Source organism: Cupressus sempervirens, chromosome 3, assembly GCF_028749045.1.
Source record: "Cupressus sempervirens isolate cs-2001-9-10 chromosome 3, ASM2874904v1, whole genome shotgun sequence".
NCBI classification, from domain to species: Eukaryota; Viridiplantae; Streptophyta; class Pinopsida; order Cupressales; family Cupressaceae; genus Cupressus; species Cupressus sempervirens.
The window spans coordinates 827,050,331-827,075,923 of NC_143120.1; the positions used below are offsets into that span (position 1 = coordinate 827,050,331).

A 25,593-nucleotide genomic window follows, 5' to 3' on the forward strand; every position below is an offset into this window, starting at 1 on the left:
CTAATGTGGAGCTCTCATATTTCATTAATTAGGCATGGATTTGGTTGAGACCATAGTGCACTATCATTTTCATCACCGGAGACTCAGATACGTGAATTGGGCTTCGACAAATCATATTGCGAAAAATTCAAGACTGACTTCTCCACGATGGAAAATGGCCATAGTGAGTAAAATTTTTTCATTTCAAAATTACTCTAATTGGCTTCGAAGTCACATCTTCATTAAGTTGGAATTCACCATTTCGTCACTCAAAATCCAATCCATTAATTCTTCAGGCGCAATAGAAAGGGAAAAATCATCTTGGGTTGCAAAAAGTGGAAAATGCTAAATGAAGTGTGAAGGGCATAGCAAAAACTAATTTTTTGCTATGCAAGTGATTCCAATCCTAAAACCAAATTCCAATTTCAATTCTAAATTCCAATTCCAGTTCTAGATCTACATTCTAATTCTGATTATGCAATTCCAGATTTTGTTTTTGCATGCTTGAATCTATAGATATAGATCTGCTTTTGAACTCTGACATTTACACTTCTAAATCTGAGGCATAAAACTTTTACATCTGCATCTCAAGATTATGATCTTCATATTTTACAACATCATGTTTAAAGAGAGTTCAAGCAACTTATGGGAAAACCGACCAGGACCACCAAATATTGAAGTTTTGAATTAGGGGTACTAAAAGTGCACCTACAAAGTTATATGGCTTGGTCAAATTATATCAAGATTATCTTTACAATGGATTGAGTACATGTTAAACAAAGAGGATAGCTCCACATTTGTCTTCCTTGATCACAAATATAAATGGATGATCAGCTACAAAGTACATCCCTGCGCATAGCGCTATCGCATATAGGCATGCAGTGATAGCTGATGGTTTAGTGTCCACTTCATCAACCTCCACAAATGATTTGTGAAATATATCTAAAATGTAGAGACATTCATCCACATTCAACTTAGGCATTTCATCTAAGTTTGCATAATATTCACTAAAGGGTAATACCAATCCCATCATTTTTAGGATCTCAGTTGCATTAACACTAGATGATACCCTGAAACGAGGTAGATAAAATGAACTTACCTCTACTTCAGTTACTATGGATAGACATTTGGTAAGATCTAGCTTTCTCTCCATTTTGGAAAGACCATTGATGTCATTAGGTAGTATAATATTGTAAAGACTGTTGGAATGTGTAATTTCCTCTCAAATGAAATGTAAAGGCACAATACAAGATTCTATAAATTGCTGGATAGGGTTAGGTTCTAGAATTCATTTATGTTTAGAAAATTCTAGATTATTAGGTATAGGTTTAGGATGTGTCAATTAAAGTATTTTCTAGAAGTTTGAGTTAGCTGTAATATTTTCTAGAAGTTTGTAGATATTTTTTCTTCTTAGCTAATGCTAGTTTTCTCTAGAATATTGTATGCTTGCCTATAAAAAGGTACTATGTACTCATTTGAGATCATCGTGAATGAATTATAATATATTTTATTGTACGGCAGCACATTGTGTTGTTCTACGTTACATCTATTAGATTGGTATAAGAGCCTAGTTGGATAGAAGGTTGTACAAAATTTTAGATTGTGATAAAAGAGCAAGTGGCGTGTTGTGCTACTAAATGGTAGAGGATTTTTTGTGTTATGAGAGAGATAATTGTTTCAAAGAAGACAACACAAGAAGTGTTGAACAAGAAATAGGGCAAGTTGGTAAAAAAAGGTATGGTGTGAATTCTTACAATTATTTAATGGCATTTGAGAAATTATCCAATTGTCTTTAAAAGAAAGGAAGATCATAGTCAGAAAAAAGTGTTAACTAAGAAGTGAGAAATCTAGCTGTTTAAAGGGATTCTTTCAAGTTGTTTGAAGATTTAATTCTAGAAGTAAAAAGGTATTTATAATTTTCTAAAAGATAGAATAAAGTGTGTTAAATTTTTTATTTCAATGGGAAAAGCTGGTAAAGTTCAAAAAGAGAAGACAAATAAATTACAAGAAGAATTAGTGATGGTGAAGAAAGAAAATGCAAGATTATTGTGTGAAAAAAATATTTTGCAAAAGGAATTGGAAAAAGTAAGAAAGGAAATGGGAGAAAAAAAGTCTAAATTGTTAAATGAAATTAGTGTCCATAAAGAGGCAATCGAAGAGCTAGAGAATGGGCTAAAATTTGTGGAAGATGTACATAATTGGCAGGTGAAGGAAACATGTAAGCTTAGAGAGAAAAATAAAAAATTAGAAGAAAAGTTAAATTTGTTTGATGATGTTGAGAAAATGAACAAAGTTTTAGAAGAAAATATGAAGAAATTGGAAGAGGAAAATAGTATGTTAAAGAAGGATTTGTCTACTTTGAAACAAGAGAAAGAATGTTTGAATATGAAACCATTTGCATATGATGTGTCCTATGACACAAATGATTTAAGTGATTATGGGATTGAGAAATGTGATTTTTTTGAAGCTGAGAGTGTTTGTGATGAAAAGTGTAAGAAAGTAAATGAGAAGAAGTTTGCAGATTTTTTTTGTTATGATATTAATAGTATTGGCTTGAAGATTATGGAAAGAATGGGTTTCAAAGGTAAATTTTTAGGAAAGCATGAGCAAGGAATAAGGAACCTAATTGAGCCTACAATTAGGCCACAATGTGAAGGTCTTGGATATGATGCAAGTAGTGGAAAGATGAATAAAGGTTCAAGAGAATCAATTGAAGGCATAAAGATTGTGCAATCTTCACATTGTTATAGGAAAGGGCATACAAAGGATAGATGTTTGCATTTAAATCCATGTAATATTTGTGGCTTGAAAAGTCACTGTGACAAGACATGTTGGAATAGAGATTGCAGAAATGATTCTATGGTAGGTTGTATAAAAACTTATTGTGGATGGAGCTATGGATTGAGTTGGCAAAGAATTGTAGGAGTGATCAAAGGTTTATTTAGGTACAAATGTTCAAGTGTAAAAAGGAATTTAGCAGCATTGGGAAATAGATTAAAGAAAGGCATCAAAAAGGCAAAAGGTTATTTGCATTTGTGACAAATGAGGCAAGATTATCAGTGGATCTAGTGAAAAGAGAAAATCATTGGCAACCAATTGCTTACAAAATGTTGTAGAAATTAAAGGTCGTAGCCTTGGGAGACACTATTAATGAAGACGTTAATAGATACAAAGATTATCAAAAAATGGCATCAGGCAAAAGAAAGGATTTGGAATTTGTATGTAACAACATTTGAGGTTGAAATTAGGGGGAGGGGGGTGTTGGAATGTGTAATTTACCCTCAAATGAAATGTAAAGGCGTAATACAATATTCTAGAAATTGCTAGATAAGTTTAGGTTCTAGAAGTCATTTATGTTTAGATAATTATAGATTATTAGGTTTAGGTTTAGGGTGTGTTGGTTAAAGTATTTTCCAGAAGTTTGATTTGGCTATAATATTTTCTAGAAGTTTGTAGATATTTTTTCTTCTCGGCTATTGCTAGATTTATTTAGAATATTGTATGTCTGCCTATAAAAAGGCACTATGTACTCATTTGAGATCATTGTGAATAAAATATAATATATTTTATTGTGTGGCAACACATTTTTTTGTTTTGTGTTACATCTATCAAAGATAGCTCCTACAAAGCCAATGTCACATCAACAATATATATATAATGCAAAAAATTCAATGAGAGTCAAAGTCATTTGAATATTTAGTAGCCAACATTAGTTGATTAACTAACGTTAACTTTAACAAAAATGTTACATAAACATATATGCTTAAATCTAAAGGAAACCATAATTTCGTTACCAAAATACCAAGATGTACAATTTATGTTGACCTTTTGATAGAAGCTCCAAAACCTGTCCAAGAACAAGAAGGGCTAGAATATTGTAAGAGAGCTTTACCACCCTACCATGAAGGAGTTAAGCTTCCTTGAATCTTTCCTTTGATGAAAGATGCCTAGCTCGGCATCGAGGGAGACTAAATAGGGAAAACCAACATAAGTAATGAAATTGTGCAACACATTATCTACAATTCAACCACACAATTAATGCATCTTTGCAAGACAAGTAACAGAAATTTTTGTAGCCAAATGCAAGATGATATTTGTAATCATTTACATAGGAAATTTATTAAGCTCAATAGCTTTGTTCTAAAAAGCCCATCAGAATTAGAACATCACCTCATAATAGTAAGGTAGTACAATCACTCTCTTAGTGACTCATAACTCATTTAAATTAAATCATGTCATAGTAAATCTAAATACTGACCATGCTATCAATATGTACTTATCTCTATATACAATATTTCTAGATATCTAATCCAATGTAGGAAACCCTCTTAAAATGATTATTTATTCCACATGAACGAGTCAACTACCTAATAAAATTGTGCATCCATAATGCTCAAGGTACACCCATTATATAATATTTTTAATCACATAAGATCAAATTTTTCTTTCATGTTCTCATCTAAATGAAAGGTCTACTCATACAATACTTTCCAGCTAGGTGGACTTTTGACCAAACATAGAAAATAGATATGTAATAAAATTGTTCCAAAAGTAGCTTAAACACAACATTATTGGCAAGTAGCAAAATACAACAACCAACATATTATTCCATCTTGACTTATCCTACAATAATATCATAGTTGATCACACATCATCAAGGATAACTACTACAAGATAATATAACTTTCACATATTACATTGTCACGAAAAACATATCATGACACAATCATATCATACTAACTAGATAGCACAAAGACATTCTTTATACACATTCTAAGATAATTTCAATATTCATTTAAGTTTACCAACACCACTTCACTAGTGTAAGCAAATACACAACTTTCTCACTGAATGTGTGTGTAATTTAACAAAATTTCCTCTTGGACTCCTTGGAAGACAAAAGACCACACTTTTCAAAATTGCAATCAATCACTTCAAAACTAGATTACATCTACAACCCTCATAGCTCTTTGCTAATTCTATATAGTTCAATATTGTTTCAATTTTATAACTCTTGGTTTGTAAAGAAAATATCATTAGTGTGCATATACTGATTAGAATTCAGCCAAACATCCATCATACAAATATGAAAGTTAACCTTCCATTATAGGATAAGATGTGTAATAGATTTATTCAATTCCTGAGAATTCAATTCAAAGACCATGTCATAGAGAAGAACTTCACAATTTTGAAAGGATCTATGGCATGGAGTATGATAGTCACAAGACAATATATTTTGAGTTCAACAACATGGATGGTAGTTCCTAACTCTAATGTTATTTATATGAAGAAAATCTAAGACTGTAATACTCATCAAGAAGAACAAACCAATGGTTCTATTTAATATAAATGTCTTTGTCTTTATTGGTGGCTAACAATATCTAGAGCCCGAACGACCATGTATTACATTCTACTATAGCAACATCACCGACAGAGAATTCAGTCTATACACTGAAGGTTGTCATTTTTCTTTTAAGAAGTAAGCTTTAAATCAACATTGTTTGTCCCTTATCAAGCCCTAAGAACCAATTTCCATTCATCCAATTGAAGAATAGAGGATAAAGTGGTGGTTGAAGACTTTTTATTTAAGAAATATTTGGTTGATAACCCATGAGGAGTAAACTTAATTCTCATAGCCTAATTTCTATCGTCCACATACCAATTCATTGAATTTTTCCATCTCCATTTGAGTGCCTTAGAACTGAGCCTATGTCAATCCATGCCATATTCTTGGTGATTCCAAAACTATAGCTTAGTTTATGCAATGAAGGCAAGAGTATAATCATCACAACAACACTTTGTTTTATATATATTTTATATTAGTTAAGGTTCATCTTTGTTCCTCAATCTATGGATTAAGGAATTCTAAGGAGAGTAGAAGTCCTAAGATTAGAGGATGGAAACCTACTTCTTTCTTACTCCAAAGACCACTATCACTACAAGAAAATATGCATATACCATTTCATATTTTAGGTTTAGCTACTATGATATTTTAGTGTGAGATTTAAGTATAAAACCACATTGATAATCTTAAAGTTCTTAAATAAGATATAGATTTGTCCACATCTTCTAAAAATCTACACTACATATGGGATTAATGAAATAGAATGTTCAATAGATGCCACATAGTCTATTCATTCACTATCTTAGATTAAATCTACCAATGTTTTACTAATTCTTTTAACATCTATATGCATAGCCCTGAATAGAAACTCAAGATTCAATAATGAAGGAACTCAAAAGGAGACATGAAACCTAGAAATGAGCCTAATGGGTGCCAATAGCATATCTGAACTTCTTTCTCCATACCTTCCTTCCATCCTAGTTACCTTCCTCTTTCTGTGAGGCCTCGCCCCAACCCTTCGTAGCCCTAGTTGTTACTTTATCATTTTGAGACTCAGGACTCAAGATGTCGAGACATTATGTGATGCTTAAAACATATCGTATTATTACATGTTGTGTGATGTTACTTTCAGATATATTGATGTTTGTCATTTACTGTTTTATGTATATGTATGTTGATGAAATCGGTAAATGTACGATTGATACTTTGATTTAAGAGATTTTTTTAATTTATGGTTAAGATTAAGTAGGATGAAAGAAATCTTGATTGATGTATGTTTCAATTTATGTGAATTTTTGATACGTTTATATGTACATGTGATTTTCGGGACTACTGATGTGTGCAATGAGTGTGCACATATTTTAGTTGAGGAAACTGATGGAGGAACAGAACTGATCTCTATGTGCTAATTTTGGAAACTTTTTTGTTCGTAATTCACGTATTGTACTGTGAGATGTATGTATGTATCTTTCTGTGTTCAGTGAATGTTAGTGTTCGTAATTATGTTCTGTTAGTGTCGTTTGACACTCGTAAATTGTTTATGTTCTTAAGCGCACTGATTAGGGTTAGTTGTTTAACCTTGGACCCAAGATGGTTTAAGTTAGTGTTAGTTTTCTAATTTGATTCTTAATCGAGTTTAGTCACCCTTAATCTGGATTAGTGCTTAATTTGCATTTTTGAGTTGTTAAATGGTCCTATTTTATTTTCTAGCTTTTGTTTGGCTCTAAACCTATTCCTAAGGCTTTAAATCATGGAATAATTATACCCAAGGGGTATGGGTATGGGTTAGGGGTCTTTTCCAACCCCTAAGCCCCTTTTATTGACTTTTGAGGTCACTCAAAAAGTCTCTTTTTGCCTTTGTGCGAAAATTGGCCATGGTTATCTAGAGTTACCTCAACTCACCTCCATTTAGGGTTTAACCATAGTGTAGGTTGAGCTAGGAGTTTCTAGAATTGCAAGTGGGTGGGGGTAGTTATTGATCCTTTTGGGTGGTTGAGTTTGAGGCTTATTTAGAGGCCTTTCTTGGACTAGTGGAGGTTGTTACCCAATCTCTACATTTAGAGAGGAGTTCTTGAACATTGAAGCAAGGAAAGGGAAGCTCTACTCAAACTTATTCTTTTGCCATTACCACTTTGTGAAGGTTGGAATTCTCATCTCCCTTGTTCAGATTTCATTCTTGTTTCATGCTTATGCTACCTTGTTGTTGTTTGAATGTTTGTATGGTTGTGGGTATGTTGGGAAGATTTGAAAACCATGTTATTTTGGATGATTTTGTTTCATGTTTATGTTTGAAATTTTTTTTGAGACTTTTCTTGCATGGGTGTTTTGGTATTACTCACCCTTGGAGAGGGCAGAAGTGACCAATTTTGGGAAAGGTTTGTTTAGTCGGACTCCAACCAGTGTAGAGTCTCTTCTCAGGATGAGAAGAGGGAGAAACGGTAGGGTGTTATGGGTCCCTGCCTATCAGCGCAAACCTTGTATGATTTTGGTATGTTGAAATGGAAGAACAAAAGTTCTTGGTATATAGCCCCGATTGGGCATCAGTTTGGTGTTCTGCTTGACTTCTCCTAGTTGGAAGAATCCACCTTTCCCTAGTGTTGATTCATTGTGAATCTTATAGTGAAAACCTTGTATGAATATGCATGTTTGATTTGTTTCTTAGTCATGCTTGTTATCACCTGTTCATATTTTGTTTCCTCCACGGTTTGTAGAAATGTGTTGAAGAATTGGATATGGAACCCTTGTTGAGGTTCATGAAGGAAAATGCATTTAAGTGTTGTAATTCAGAATTGAAATCCTATGTAATTTGTATCTCAAAACTATGTTGTAATGGCAATGACGCCAGGTTTTCTTCTTGGTTCTTTCCCAGCTGAGCCTTTGAACCAGGTTTGCCAATAAAATTGGTGTTGAGTATGATTTTTTATCTTGTTATTTAATCGTAATTTCAAATTCGATGGATGCACATCAGGAATAAGACGAGTTAATGATGGTTTAATTGAGAAAATTTTCAAGTTCCTTATAAGTTAAATATGAAAATTATGTTGAGAAAAGAAAATGATTAGAGTTGACGATTCAATTTAAGTTGGTTGAGATATCAATGAATCTTGTATGAATGTGTCACAAGGATTAAATCTATGTTTAAATCCATCAAAAAGAAATAACAAGGAAATCATATTATGAATGTAGAGTAAGCTATCATGATTATCAAATCAACCGTTCTTGTATTATTGAATAAATCAAATGATTCATATCCTTGGTATATTTTGTTGCATCAATGCTTTGACTTGCTTTTCAAAAAAATCCCCCCCCCCCCCCCCCCCCTTGGTTATTAAATCAACTGAAAATTCTTACTTAGAAAAATATAAGACTAAAAGAAAAAAATGTGACAAGAGAGAAAAAAACTCTCTGGATTTTGTATGGGGAGCAATTTAAATTCTACCCCTTGAGACAGAGAATCTATTAGATTCTCTTATTATCTTCTTGTTTTATTTTTAACATTGTTTGTTTTAAAAATAATAATGGAATAAGCAAAGAAATAAAAATAAAAAATTTCAATATAAAAAATATCCTCACTTACCTAAGAAACTGTATGTCATCAATGTCTACCATCCCCCTTGGGCGTCAGTTTGGAAATTTAATATTTTAAAAAGGTTTTTAAAAAAGTTTTGTTTGTGCAAGTCAAGATCTACATGGGGGAAGGGATGATGTCACCCAGCCCCCATGTCCCATCCCATCATCCTTCCTTAAGTGAGTGCTCAGCATGGGGGGTAGTATTAAAGGTTTTTGTTTAATATTAAAGAAAACATAGCATTTAACCCTGACTTTATTCATGTTCCCTTGCATTGTTTGAGTTGATCCACCCACCTTTGCTAGGCCCTGCGCTTGTCAATATGGGGTAGAGTGTTGTCCCAAGGACAACACTTGGGAAGCACTTGCCCAAGGGCTTATAGGGTAGAGAGTAGGGTGGGCTTAGGGGGAAGTAGGGTTAGTATAGGTGTTGAGTGTTAGGGGTTAATGTTAAATTAGTTTAAATTTTAAGTTATTTCAACTTTAGCATGTTAGTATAGGTGTCAAGTTAGTTAGTTTTAAGTTAGTTTTTATAGTGGTTAGTTTTAACTTATTAAAGTTTTAAGTTAATTATTAATTTTGTTAATTATTAATAATTTTAGTTAATTATTATTATGTTTTTTTTAATGTTAATTGTTTTAAGTATTTTTTTTTAGGGTTTTTAATTAATTAGTTGTAAATTTAGCTTAGTCTATTAAAATTGTTTAATGTTTAGAGAAATTTAGTTTTTTTTTTTTCAATTAAGTTATATTATATTTGTTAATTTGATAATTATTTTAAAGATATATGTTAATTTGAAAAGAGTTTTAGTTTAAAATTAGTATAGTTTTGTTGCTTGTATTTGGTTAGTGTTAGTTAATAGATTAGTTTAGTTGCTTATAAAAAGTATTAAATTTAGAAATTTTCTTTTAATAATTTAAAATCAATAGTAGATATAATGTTAATTAAGTAATGGTTATAATAAGAAATCAATTAGTCTTAATTTAAAATTATAGATGTAAGTTAGTTTGTTTTTGATTCATTCAATTTTAGATATTATGGATGTAATCGTTAACTTAGATTGATTTTAAAACTTTGAATGTATTTGGATGGTAAGTAAAGCTAGATTTAGTTAGTGTTTATTTATTTAATTAAGTGAGAGTATTAGATTAAATTTTAATATTGATTATTCATCTAGAGAATTGTTTTGTATTGTGAGAATATATATATATATATATATATATATATATATATATAGATTTAATCATTCTAAGTTATATTAGATTGCTCTTAAATTGAATATTAATGTACCTATTGTCGATATCAGATTTGTATCGAGAATTCATATTTAACGATTCAATTCCTCCTTAAGACTATAAACTTAAGACGTTATGTGGAGAACTTATACTTTAACCTTGTGCATATATATATCAAACTTATAGTTTGTTTATTTATTATACTTTTCAAAAAAAAAAGATTTGTGTGTTTTTGCCTTCATAGTTTGGGCATGACACTTTCTTTCTCCATCATTTCCCTAGTCGATGCCTCCAATTTTTCCCCCATGTTTTCTCTCCAATTCCTCCCTTCGCCGAACTTTCCCATGTTTCCAACCCATGAGCTTATTCCTCCTTTTAGGAATGTATTCTAAGTCTTTAACTACCTCCTCCCCCCCAATCAGTCTAAGAGATCTTTTTTATTTATAAAATTTTTAACAATATTTGTAATAGTTTCTTTAAAAATTCTGTTATTGGTTTCATCGGTTGTAATGAATACCTAAATTAGTTTTCCTTGAATCTAATTTAAGCAATAATTATTTGTTTTAGTTGAGGTGGTAGTTTAATATCAAGTTATTTGGTATGAGATGGAGTGGGTTGTGACATCCCTCCCCTTTAGAAAATACATCATCTTGATGTAATATGCAAGAAATCACAATCATATCCATATAATTTCAAAATTTTCATATTGTAATGATCAATAATCTAACTTGTATTATTCATAAAAATTCTTTCAACAGAACTGACTTACATTTACTGAAATAAATTCAAAATTGCAGTTCATTAATGAAACCTACGTTTCATTAATACATCAACTCTAATGGAACTATCTCTTCAAAGACATATTAAGACATAGTTAAAGTAACAAGTTTAGAGAAAATAACACACATTTTATATAAGCATGTATATAAGTAATCATTTCAAGAACATTTTCTATGTGTGAGTGTGTGAATTCTATTACCATTCTATAGTTTTACAAGGTTAGGCTACCTCTCTCTAACAATATTCCCCCTTTTTTACAATGTGTCATTCCCTCTGTTGCATTAGAGGAACAACACCAAATGTCATTCCATCATATATCATAAATCATATCGATTTTTCAATGAAATATAAAATAAAATGCCTTCTTATTTCAAGAAGTCTCAAAATTAAGTAACATGTTATCTTAAAATCATATGATATCACACACATACATATGCTTACTTACCATAACTTGGCATCACCTATGGATTTTGCCTCAATAGTAGGTACCTCTTATCCACATCCTACCATACTTTTACACATGCACTCACAATACATTTACCTCATCCATAATGTTAATAACTAAAGAAGCTAATTTTTGAGTTATAATGTCAAGAGTCAAAATTTTCCTTTAAATTGTCTTTAATCAAACCTGGATCATTAGTAACAAAGTTAATCATCCATGTGTACCATCTACATGTGGTGCTAACTAAGGGAGTAAGTTTTCATATCAATAAGTCAATGTCCATGAAACATATTCAAGTAATGTAATCATGATACATCTAATTTGTCATCATTTAAATCATTGAGAAATTCAAAGATATCCACACATAAAATCATCAATGTACCCATCATTTTTTGATCATCATTATTCATACAAATGCTTCCAAAAGTTGACATATAGTATAATTACACCATAATGCATCATATAGCTCAAAATTATGGATTTACATCTAATCAAAAAATAAATAGATGATATGAAGGCCACATAGTCAAATGCATCAAGAAGCATTGACCTAAAGTTTTGCATTGATAGGTAATAAAACCAATTCCCAACTAAACATATTGACCAATGATCTAAGTCGAATACATAATAACCAAGTCTATGTCGAACAACATATCGACTAGGATTCTGAATCAGACAACTCAAGATGACCAAATTGACCAAGTTGACTAAATAAAATGTGTCAACAATATTTCTATGAAGTAGAAGTCACATATATGGTGGGTCATCGTATATACATAATACTAATGCAATATATTTCTAAAAATTAACCAAAGAAGGATCTATACATACCCTTTTTGCATTTTCATAAGAACTGCATTTCCATACACTTGCCACATAGGCTAAAATTTCAAGTTAGGTTAGTCAAAAGTCATCTACAAATAGTTGAATCGACAAGTAGATTAAATATCTTCCAATTAGTTTTGCAAGTTCATTCTACTTTCCAATTTACGTGGCATAATGATAGGTGCAATAAAAATTACATTTCATAACCAATTGATCAAACTGTCGAACACAACATGCCATCAAAAGACTATGCCATAAATGAAAATATCAGAAGAAGTTTACCTACATGTCCAACTTTATTCTATTGTATGTAAGATACATGCCCTGCTAAGAAATTCCCACATTATCAATTGCAAGAATACATAAATAAGAAAGAAAAACCCTATTTGAATAGTCAACAACTATTTCATTCACCATGTTTAGAAGTTATCAAATAATTATTCATTTAAGAAGGAAACACATGATATTACTCAGGGAAGTTTACCTACATGTCATCCATTAATAAAAATGCTTGATTTAATAAATACATGAAGCATAATCTAAACCATCATACCTCAATGGACATCATAGAAGATGTCAACCTATGCATCAGACATGGAACAATAAGAAAATTATAGAAGTGCAACACCATCTATCATATGATTTGCACCATTAAGTAAATCATCTAGGTATGTTCGCCAACCACATGCAAGGATCAATGAATCCAATTTTTATCAATGTAGTGACCTTAGGCCCTCAAGCCCATCTCATCACCATAGTGTTCTTAACCAACATATAAGCACAAGTTGTGATGGATTACCTTCATGCCATTAAATCATCACATAAAATATGGTTTGTAGCACTTTACTGCCCAACCATGAAGCCTTACACATTCATGGGATTCTACCTAACACATAGAATGCCCAACCATACAATTCCCAAATAATACAAAATGAACTTCCTTGGGATGCTACCTAACACGTAGAATTCCCAATCTGGATATGCCTTCATAGTACCATAGGTACTTTCTATGGGATCCTATGTAACACATAGAATTTTCAACCTAACAATGCCCAATAGTGCAAAAAGTAGGAGGTATCTGGTGCAGCCATGAAACATACTACTTCCCACATATGTCCAAGTAGCCATAATCATGGATGTGGCAAGGAGATGAATCATTGGAAAGCATATCAAATAAACATATGTTCATAGCTTTGGCCAAAGCATTTTAGTAGTGTTAGTATTACACTGGCAGGTGTGGAAATGAAAGTAGCACTTCTACCCTTCCCTATTTGTCCACATTCAGCACCCACACCAGAAGGTAAGCTTTCCATAATAAAACAAAAGTAAAATAAAATAAATGAAAAAGGAAGAATGGCATGTTATTCACAATCTACTCCTTTCAACATTATTTGAATGTTCCACATGAAACATGATGATGGAATCACTTTTAAACCATAGGACTAGCATCATCAAAATACACACACACACACACCCTAGCCACCTCAAGATTAAAAAAATCTTGAAAACAAGATTCATAATTCTCAAATTGAAGTCCAAAAGGAGATACAAAACCAAAATAAAAGTGAACAAGAGTCACAGTAATAGATCACAAGAAATTGGTGGCTCAGTTATCACAAAGAATATAAAAATTCAAGCTAGTCCTTCATCACATCCAAGTTCATGAAACTAAACATAATAAAATGAAACCCAATTCACTTAAAGCACAATGACTCTCACTAGTCACCAAGAGGGAGTAGATGTTTAATGACACCTTGTGTCCAAGGGTTGCTAAGAACATAACCAAACTTCTCATGCATCACATGCAATTTATCTTGATAATCACACATTTTTGAATGCATAATGGAGCATGCAATACTTTTGCAAATGAAATCCATGGTATTCCTACTTATCATATTAGGTTAATCAATGAACCTCATGAATCTGGCATAAAATAGAAAAAAAAAAATTGTAGCACATGTGCATCACATGTCATTTACATAATAAAAAGACATTTTTCATTGCTATCATAGGGAAAATCTTCATTTTTTAGGCTCTCATAGCCTAGTGCAAAAGTCAACCATCCTTTGACTATCTCAATAGTTCAAATTTAATGCTCCAATATGCATATTATATCATCACATTGTTTAAAGTAAATATAATTATAAAAAAATGAGGTACACAATTTACCAGTCATTCCATAAACTTTCTATTTTGATAATCTTTAAATGAATGAAATTTTTAACTCACAATGATGACATGCATAAGGAACATCATATCCTTTTATGTGAAAAGTAATCATACCTAATAGAAAAGAATATGCAACCCATGTCATCATCTCATACAACCTAAAGTAAACTAGTTGACTTATAGTTGTGTGTCTATCATAGTGAACTCAAGGCCCAAGTGTGGAACCAAGAGCTCTGATACCATATGTAAAGACTGCCCCTACAAAACCAATGCCACATCAATACTCTCCATAAAATATGGAAAATTCAATAAGAGTAAAATTCATTTGAATATTGACCAGCCAACATTAGTTGATTAACTATCATTAAGTTTAACAAAAAATTTACATATAAATATGTGCTCAAATCTAAAGGAAATCATAATTTCATTACCAAAATATTGAGATGTACCATTTATGTCAACCTTTTGATAGAACCTCCAGAACCTATCTATGAACAACAAGGGAGAGAATATTATAGGAGTGATTTACCACCCTTCCATGAACCTGTTAAGCTTCCAAAAAATCTTTCCTGACATGAAAGATACCCAACCTGCCATCGAGGAAGACTAAACAGGTAAAATCAAGAAAAGTAATAGAATTGTGCAACATATTGTCTACAGCTCAACCACACAAACAACACATCTATCCAAGAAAAGTAACACAAATTTTTGTAGCCAAATGAAAGATAATATATTTTAATCATTTACATAGGAAATCAATTAAGCTCAATAGCTTTCTTCTCATAAGTCCATCAGAAAGGCATATCACACATTAAGGAAAACTCTTTCCAAAATTAGGACTTCACTTCATAATAGTAAGGTAGTACAATCACTCTCCTAGTGACTCATAACTCATTTCAATTAAATCATGTCACAATAAATCTAAATACTGACCATGTTATCAATACATAGTTATCTCTATGTGCAATATTTCTAGATATCTAATCCAATGTAGGCAACCCTCTTAAAATAATTATTTATTTCACATGAACAAGTCAACTACCTAATATAATTGCGCTTCCATAATGCTCAAGGTGCACCCATTATATATATTGTTTAATCACATAAGATCATATTTGTCCTGCATGTTCTCCTCTAAATGAAAGGTCTACTCATACAATATTTTCCATCTAGGGTGACTTTTGACCAAACATAGAAAATAGGTATGTAATAAAACATTTCCTAAAGCACCTTAAAGACAACATTATTGATAGGTTGAAAAATACAACAACCAACATTTTATTCCATCCTAACTTATACTACAATAATATCATAGCTGAGCACACATCATCAAGGATAACTATTGCAAGATAATATAACTTTCACATATTACATTGTCATGGAAAACATATCATGACACAATCATATCATATTAACTAGATAATACAAAGATATTCTTCATACATATGCTAAGATAATTTCAATATCCATTTAATTTTACCAACACCACTTCACTGGTGTGAGGAAATACACAACTTTCTCACTGAATGTTTGTATAATTTAACAAAATTTCCTCTTCGACTCCTTGGAAAAAAAAAGACCACACTTTTCAAAATTGAAATCAATCACTTCAAAACTAGATTACATCTACAACCCTCTTAGCTCTTTTCTAATTATGTGTAGTTCAATGTTGTTTCAATTTTATACTTATTGGTTTGAGAAGAAAACATCATCAGTGTGCATATTTTGATTATGATTCAGCCAAAAATCCATCATGCAAATATGAAAGTAAATCTTCCATTATAGGATAAGATGTGTAATAGATTTATTCAATGCCTGAGAATCTCAATTTTAAAATCATGTCATAGAGAAGAACTTCATATTTCTGAGAAGTTCTATAACTTGGAGTAAGATAGCTCCATGAAAATATATTTTGAGTTCAACAACATGGATAATAGTTCCTAACTCTCATGTTATTTATATGAGGAAAATCTCAGACTATAATACTCATCAAGAAGAAAAAACCAATGGTTCTATTTAATATAAGTATCTTTGTCTTTATTGGTGGCTGGCAATATGTAGAGCCCAAACAACCATGTATTACATTCTCCTATAGCAACATCACCAATAGAGAATTTAGTTTATGCACTGAAGGTTTTCATTTTGCTTTTAAGAAGTAAGCTTTAAATTAAGCTTGAAATCAATATTTTCTTTCCCTTATGAAGCCCTAAGAACTGATTTTCATTCATCCAATTGATGACTTGAGGATAAAGTGGTGGTTGAAGACTTTGTATTCAAGAAATAATTTGTTGACAACCCATGAGTTGTAAAATTAATTCTCCCAACCTAATTTCTATAGTTCACATACCAATTAATTGAATTTTGGCATCTCCATTTGAGTGCCTTAGAACTGAGCCTAGACTAATCCATGCCATACTCTTTGTGATTCCAAAACTATAGCTTAGTTTACGCAATGGAGGCAAGAGTATAATCATCACAACAACACTTTGCTATTTATTTTATTTTTATTAAGTAAGGTTCATCTTTGTTCCTCAATCTATAGATTAATGAATTCTAAGGAGAGTCAAAGTACTAACCTTAAAGGATGGATACCTACTTCTTTCTTACTCCAAAGACCACTATCACTACAAGAAAATATGTATATACAATTTCATATTTCAGGTTTAGCTACTATGATATTACAATGTGAGATTTAAGTATAAAACCAAGGAGAATCTTAAATTTTTTAACCAAGCAATATATTTTCCCACATCTAGTAATAGTCTACACCATATATGGGATCGATGAAATAGAATGTTCAAGAGATGCCACATTGATTATTCATTCACTATCTTAGATTAAGTCTACTAGTGTTTAACTAATTCTTTTCACATTTATATGCATAGCTCAAAATAGGAACTCAAGATTCAATGAGAAAGGAACTCAAAAGGAAACATGAAACCTAGAAATGAGATTAATGTGTGCCAACAACATATCTGAACTTCTTTCTACGTACCTTCCTTCCATCCTAGTCACATTCCCCCTTCTTTCTTTGGAATTTCCCTAGTCGATGCCTCTAGTTTTTCTCCCATGTGTTCTCTCCAATTTTTCCCTTCCCCAATATTTTCCATGTTTCCAACCCATGAGCTTATGCCTCCTTTCATGAATTTTTTCTGAGTCTTTAACTACCTTCGCCCCGCCCCCAATCAATTTGAAAGATCTTTTTATTTAAAATTTTTGTAACAATATTTGTAACTATTTCTTTAAGACTTCTCTAATTAGTTTCATCAGTTGTAATGAATACCTAAATTAGTTTTTCTTAAATATTATTTAATCAATAATTTAGTTAATTTAGTCAAGGTTACATTTTAATACCAAGTTATTCGATATGAGATGGAGTGCGTTGTGACAATTATATATTGAGAAGGACTACTTGTCCTCATCTCACAAATAGGGAAGGTGTAGAATTTTGTGCTCATCAACTACTTTGATAAGTTGGTTCTTTCTAGTAGTCATCATGGGCACTTCCACACTCTCCCTACCCAGTAAATTAAAAGTACATTTTTTGGTTGTAGAGGAATTAAATTTTTTTATCCATGTGCCATTAAAATAAAAAGCATTTTCCAAAATCAACTTGGTTTCTTCATCTAAAGAATTGTGAAAAAAATCACAACCCTAAAAAATTTCTTAGCACATGAAAGTGCGGAGTGACAGTTTTGCTCGGCACCAATGGATGCTAAGTGACAGGCAGTGGATGTCGAGTTAGCTTAGCACAAGAGGAAGCTGAGTGAACTTGGCACAAGGGGAACTCGACAAAAAGCAATGTCGAGTGAGCTCAGTAGCCACTACAAAGTGGTGTTTGTTAGAAGAGGATGTCGAGTGAGCTCAACAATAACTATAGAGATGGAACCCAATCAAAGACTAGACCAAGTGACCAAACTTACAACCTAGATTTTTCACCATTAAAACTAGAGAGACAAAGTGTGAAGCTTTTAATAGTGAACTTCTCAAATGCAATAAATAGATGAAGAAAAATATATTTTAGTATGTCTATTTGCTTGCTTTCTTTCTATTCAAATATGATAAAACTATTACAAAATTTTGGAACATTCAGCTTCAACCAGAAAACCCTAAAATATTCCAAATTATTAAAGCTTTAAACTTTAAATTTATAGCTCTAATGGATGCATACAACAATGCCTAGAGAAATCTCTACTTCATAGAACAAATCCAACAATAACAAACTTATAGAATGATAAGAGGAGACACATGCATCTATAGACACAAGAACAAACTTTCTTCTATCTGCTGTACTTTCACGACTGGATCTACTGATCGATTTGCTTCTTTGCTCTATACTGTTGCAGTTCTCTACTCTACAACTCTTCAACTTATTGAATGAGACTGATTCATTCATTTTTTCTCTTGGCCAAAATATTTTCCCCCTCTTTTCCAAATTTGAAAAATTGACCGACCCGCATTCATTATTTCTAACCATTCTATATGTCGTGAGGTGGTAGGTGGATATTTGGCTCTAGGAGAACCTAATCTACAATATTAAATATTTCAACACTCCCCCTTTGTCCTGAGCCAAACAAATAAGGTTTATTGCTAATCCAAATCAACTACACCAAGACACTCTCTTAGGTGTACAAAAGTTCCAATGCCTAAAGGTTTTGTGAAAATGTCTGCTAGCTATTGCTCAAACTTACAAAATTCCATTTTGATATCCCCATTTACCACCAACTCTTTGATGAAGTGATATATGATCTCAATATGTTTACTTCTCCCATGGAAAACTAGATTCCTAGACAATGCAATTGAGGAGATGTTGTCACAATAAATTGTGGTTCCATCCTCTTTCCTTTCATTTAAATCCATCAAGATCCTCCTTAACCAAATAGCTTGGCATGCTGCTACATTTGTTGCTATGTATTTAGCCTTTACTATAGATTGATCAACAATAGGTTGCTTCTTGGATTCCCATGAAATTGCACCCTATCCCATATGGAACATGTATTAAAAAGTTCTCTTCCTATCATCTAAACTTCCAACCTAATCACTATCTGTATAACCCACCAACTTGAAATCATTTTCTGTACTATTCAAAATTCTAAATCCCTTGGTACCATTCACATACCTTAGGATCCTCTTTTTCACTTGCCAATGAGAATCCTTTGGTGTTTCTATAAATCTGGAAATCAAACTTACTGCATGCGTCATGTCTGGCTGAGTTGTAGTCAAATACATCAAACTTCTAACCATACTCTTGTATAGTATTGGATTTATATTTTTACTACAATCTTCCTTGCTTAATTTTAGACCTACTGCTATTGGTATTGGGGCTGCCTTATTATTTTACATTTTGAATCTCTCCAAGATCTGCCTTGCATATTTTTCTTGAGAGATGAAGATGCCTTATGCATTTTCTTTACTTCTATGCCTAGAAAGTACTTCAAGAGACCTAGGTTTGTCATTTCAAATTCATTTTTCATGGCCTCTTTAAACTCACCAATTAAGAAATTATCATTTTTTAGTGAATATTAAATCGTCTACATACAAGACAACAATCAACATGTTACTATTTGTTGCCTTGATGTAGAGAGTTGGCTCACCATCGCTTTTGCTAAATCCATTGCTCATCAAATATGAGTGAATCCTATTGTACCATTCCCTTGGAGCTTGCTTGAGCCCATAAATAGCTCTCTACAATCTATAAACTTTTTGTTCTTCACTTGCAACTTCATAACCAGGTGGCTGCTCCACATATACTTCTTCCTTCAATACACCTTTTAGGAAGGCACACTTCACATCCATTTGATATACCTTCCATTTGTGTTAGGCTGCAATTGCTATGAAATCATGCATGGTTTCCATTCTAGCAATTAGGGCATATATCTCATCATAATCTCTACCATACTATTGTTTGTACCCCTTGACCACTAAATGTGTCTTATGCCTATCTATTTTTCCTTCAGCATTGCACTTGGTCTTGTATACCCATTTTACTCCAATTACTTGTTTCTTGGGAGGCAATGTAGTTAACTCCCATGTCTCATTCCTTTCAATAGATCATCAATTTCCTCATCCATGGCATTACACCATTTCTCTTCATTCACAACTTCCTCACAATGAATTAGATCACTATAAGAAAATAATGCAAAATTTACACTCTCATCATAATATTCATCATACCTTTCATCTTGGCATATCTCCCTTAGACTTTTAGTCTTTCTTGGAAATAGGGAGGTGAGAGTGGGATTTGAATTTTTATTATTGTTTCTGCTACTATTTTGCATACTAGCCCAAGGCTGTCTTGAAGTGCTTGGAGCTATTGCTCGGCAATGTTAAGGGTTGCTTGCCTTTTTTCATTTGTCTACAATCTATGTTTGCTGCTCCATCTTCTTGCTGATCACTAATGTCATCTTCTTCCCCTTCAATAGTAGGCACTTTACTTTAAGTGTTTGAGGAATCATCTACCGAGCCATCCCATGATTGATTTTCAAGAAACTTTACATCTCTTGAAATGATGATCTTCTCATTAATTGGATCATACAATCTATAAGCCTTTGATTCTGAGCTATACCCTATGAAGATTCACTTCACACCTTTGTCATCCAACTTTTGCCTTTGTTCCTTAGGCACATATGCATATGCTACACATCTAAACACTCTCAAGTGCTCAATTGTCCATTTGTTCCTTGACCAAGACTCAAGAGGTATCTTTTCACAAACTGATTTTGTAGGATGCCCATTGATCAAATATATTGTTGTTACTATAGCTTCTCCCCAATATTCAATTGGAAGCCCTTTTTCTTTCACCATGCTTCTAGACATTTCAACAATGGTCCTATTTTTCATCTCAGCCACTCCATTTTGTTGTGGAGTATAACTGGCTATTAGCTCTTTCTTGATGCCATTCTGCCTACAAAAATTTATAAAGATATTGGAGGTATACTCCCCTCCTCTATCTAATCTAAAGACTTTTACATAGTGTCCACATTCTTTTTCAGCCAAGGCTTTAAATTCAACAAATTTATCAAATGCTTCAGATTTATTCTTCAAAAAATACACCCATGTCCTATGACTAAAATTATCTATGAACGTCATAAAATAAGTACTCCCCCCAATAGAAGTAGTTTGTATAGGGCCTACCAAATCAGAATGCACCAATTCTAACAGTTCTCTAGCCCTTCTAGAATTTCTAGAATTAAAGGGAAGCCTATGTTGCTTACCCAATATGCAAGCCTCACACTTGTCATATGAATCTACAATACTTGGCAAACCATCTACCATGTTTTTCTTGGACAACAAATTTAAACCAGCAAAGCCAAGATATTCATACTTGAGATGCCAAAACTTGGAGGGGCCTTCAATCACACTCCTAAGAGCTAATTGTTGGTGTACTATTGTACATGCATTCTTGGGAGGTGTAGCACCAACTTGAGAGGAGAAATATGTCTCTCTTCTCAATGGGAACATCTGATTCTTTGTCATTTGAACTATTGGAAGTAATCTATTACTCTCATCCTTCTCATGAATGACACACTTGTCATTTTCCATCAGCACTTGATATCTATTTTGGATGAGTTGTCCAACACTCATCAAGTCGTGCTTCATACCGAGGGAAAAAATACAAATTATGTATCTACTTCTCACCTTGCTTGGTGTGGACCATAATATATCCTTTTCCCACTACGCAAATAGTTCCATTATTTTCCATCTTTATTTCAAACCTGAAAGTCTTATACATAAAAAAAAAAAAAAACATTCATTACCACTCATGTGGTTGCTACAACCACTATCCAAGTACCATACCTTAGGGCTTTCTTCTTCATCGATGTTACACAAGATGAAGGCATTAGGATTGTTTGCATTTCCCATGTTCACATCAGCCACATTAGCATTCTGCTTTCACTGATCACCCTGTTTCTTCCAGCATTCAGTTACATAATGCCCATGCTTATGATAGTAGTAGCATTCAACATTACTCTTATGGGATTTGTAATTCTTCTTATCTCCTCTAGAGTTTTTTTGAGAGGTGCTTGCTCCCTCTTGGTTTCTTGCTCATCCTAAGATTTTTGCACTAGCATTCCTTTGACCATTTCTTTAATGACCTCTTCCTCTTGAGCCTCTACTAGATCCATTTCTACCTCTTCTCGTGCCTCTTGAATTCTCTTAATCCTTAAAAGATTTCTCTTGGTAAGTAGTAGCTAACCTATTTATCTGATGCTCATGGGTTTGAAGAGTTCCCATAAACTCATCCATTGTCAATGTGGTGAGGTCCTTTGCTTAGTCTATGATCATGACAAGATTGTCATAGTTCTGAGGCAAACTCTTCCATATATTTTCCACAATTCTCTACTCATCATATTTTTCTTCATTTGATTTGAGTTGGTTTATCAAAGTGGATATTTGTGAGCTGAACTCTACAATAGGTTCATTGTCCCTCATTTGAAAGTTCTCAAACTCTGTTCTAACTATCTATAGCTTCACTACTCTAACCTTATTAGTCCCCTTGAAATTCATCTCAAGGATGTCCCATGCTTCCTCTGCATAATTTTCTGTTGCAATCTTGAGAAAAATTGTCTCTATTATTGCTGCCTCAATCAGACTTAATGTCTTAACATCCTTTCTCCTCGACTCTTTCAATTGAGTTTTTTGTGGATTTGTGAGAGTAGCATGCTGAGTTGGGTCTGTCACATTATTGAACCCATTTATCACAAACTCTCATAAATCATTTGCAACCTTTATGGTTTTCATTTTCTTCACCCATGTATCATAATTTTGTCCATTAAAGGATAGTGGCTACTGCCATATCTTTCCTGTATCTCCTACCACATCAAATATCCCAAAAAAACAAATATCTTAAATCATTGTGGATGTGGGGCCTCAAAGCTCTGATACCATGTGGAAAATAAATCACAACCCTAAAATTTTGCTAAGCACAAAAAGGTGTTGTGTGACAGTTTTTCTTGGCACCAAATGGATGCCAAGTGGCAGATAGTGGGTACCAAGATAGCTTGACACAAGAGAAAGCTGAGTGAGCTCAGCACAAGGGCAAGTCGGCAAAAAGCAATGTAGAGTGAGCTCAACAATAAGCAATGACAAGTGAGCTCAATAGCCACTACAAAGTCGTGCTCGACATAAGAGGATGTCTAGTGAGCTCTACAATAACTATAGAGATGGAACCTAGTCAAAGACTAGACCAAGTAACCAAACTTAAACCTAGATTTTTCAACCATTAAAACTAGAGAGCCGAAGTGTGAAGCTTTCAACAATGAGCTTCTCAAATGCAATAAATTGAGGAAGAACAATAGATTTTAGTATGCGTACTTACTTGCTTGGTTTCTATTCAAATATGATAAAACTATTACAAAATCTAGGAGCATTTGGCTTTAACTAGAAAACCCTAAAATATTCAAAATGATTAAAGCTTTAAACTTTAAACTTACAGTTCTAATGGCTACATACAACAATGCCTAGAGCAATCTCTACTTCATAGGACAAATCCAAAAATAACAAACTTATAGAATGACAAGAGGAAACACATGCAACTATAGACATGAGAACAAACTTTCTTCTGTCTTCTAAACTCTAACGACTGGATCTATTGATTGATTTGCTTCTTTGCTCCATACTATTGCACTTCTCTACTCCACAACTCTTCAACTTATCGAATGCGACTGATTCATTCCTTTTGTCTCTTGTCAAAAATATATTCCCCCTCTTTTCTAAACTTGAAAAACTCACCTACCCACATTCATTGTTTCTGATTGTACTGCCATCAAGTAGTAGGTGGGTATTTCGCTCTAAGGGCAATTGACCTGCAACATTAAATATTTCAACAAGAATCAGGGGAAAGGAACTCTTATATCTGATAAAAAATAAGAGATCTAAGATTTACTAAGATCTGAAATAAGCACAAATACTTGGCAATGGAAAAAACAGAAATAAACACTTAAGAGAGAAGCAAATTTTATTCATCAAACTAATTGCTACAAGGCTATGCAATGGCCTCTATATATAGAGAGCCGATGAGATGAGAAGATGATTCTAGAGGATAAGGTGATAAGGTTGTATGACCTAGTATCAAGGAGGACATTCATATCTTCTTAGAATAATGTTGTATGACCTAGTTTCATGGAGGACATTCCTATCTTGTTACCAATTTAATAGGAAATGTGTGGTATACTTGCTGTTTGGTTATAACAGCATGACTGCTGACTATTTCTAACAATATCTTCCCCTTGCTCTCATTTTTTGCCCATTTATTCACGTCCATTCTTACTTCATTTGTCTTATAAAATTCAACAAAAGGGAATGAAATCAGGTCAAGTATGTTAAGTGGCAGATTGTGTTAGAATACTATAAAAAGAAGCTTTCAAAGTTTATGAAACAAGGCGTATTACCAATGATAATTTTGTGATTGCCAACACCATAATACCATGGAGAAATTCTAGGATTCATTATCAAATCATATATTCGATCCAGATTACACTAATAGCCTTTTCAATGGCAGGTTAATAAATTCTACGACTGTCATACTTCGTGTTTCACAAACCAAGGGCAAAGGATACACAGAAATATACCTTGTTGATAAAATCTATAGAGCTAGCTTGAGCATTATATCAATTCTTCAGAATATATCTATAATTGGGTTTCAACGTAATGGTCTAATCCACCCATACTCCATTCACAAATGCAAGATGAGGACCTCCCGTGCCACTTTCATTTACTAAAACTACATTAATGAGATCAGAAGAAGCTTGATGCAATTGATCGACATCTTTCATGTTAAGGCAAGAGTAAACCTGGTCCAGTATTATACCCTTCGCTCCACCTGCACCCAAACTCAGTGCAACAGATATGCTCAGCGGAGAAACACACAGTTCTTTTTCTCATCTGCCCTTTCTTGTAGTGCTTTCTTTGAAAAACTAATGCAAAATTTTCCTTGACTATGAACCGAAGCGTGGATAGCCATTCTCTCATAGATCAATGTATGCTTGAGTACAATGTTTTTAACAATAATTAGAAAGCATAAAAGCATTGGGGATCTCGTCTTGAAATCTGCCATCTGTTTGCTGGCTTAGCTTTGTTATATACGTAAATGTTCAGATTCTTGTGTTATTTTTAGTTTTTGATAATTACTGCTGGAAAACATATAATCCAATGCAAACCCGACTAAACCACATGGACAATATTCGTAGTATTAAACAGTGCATTTTGAATAAGTTACATGAATAAGTTTGGACTATATATATTAGTTT

General features: G+C 32.8%; 1 pseudogene; it reads right to left on the reverse strand.

Annotated features, from left to right (window-relative positions):
• Positions 1-730: 730 nt before the first annotated feature.
• Positions 731-25,307, reverse strand: LOC149569332 (serpin-ZXA-like; annotated as a pseudogene).
• Between the last annotated feature and the right edge of the window lie 286 nt (positions 25,308-25,593).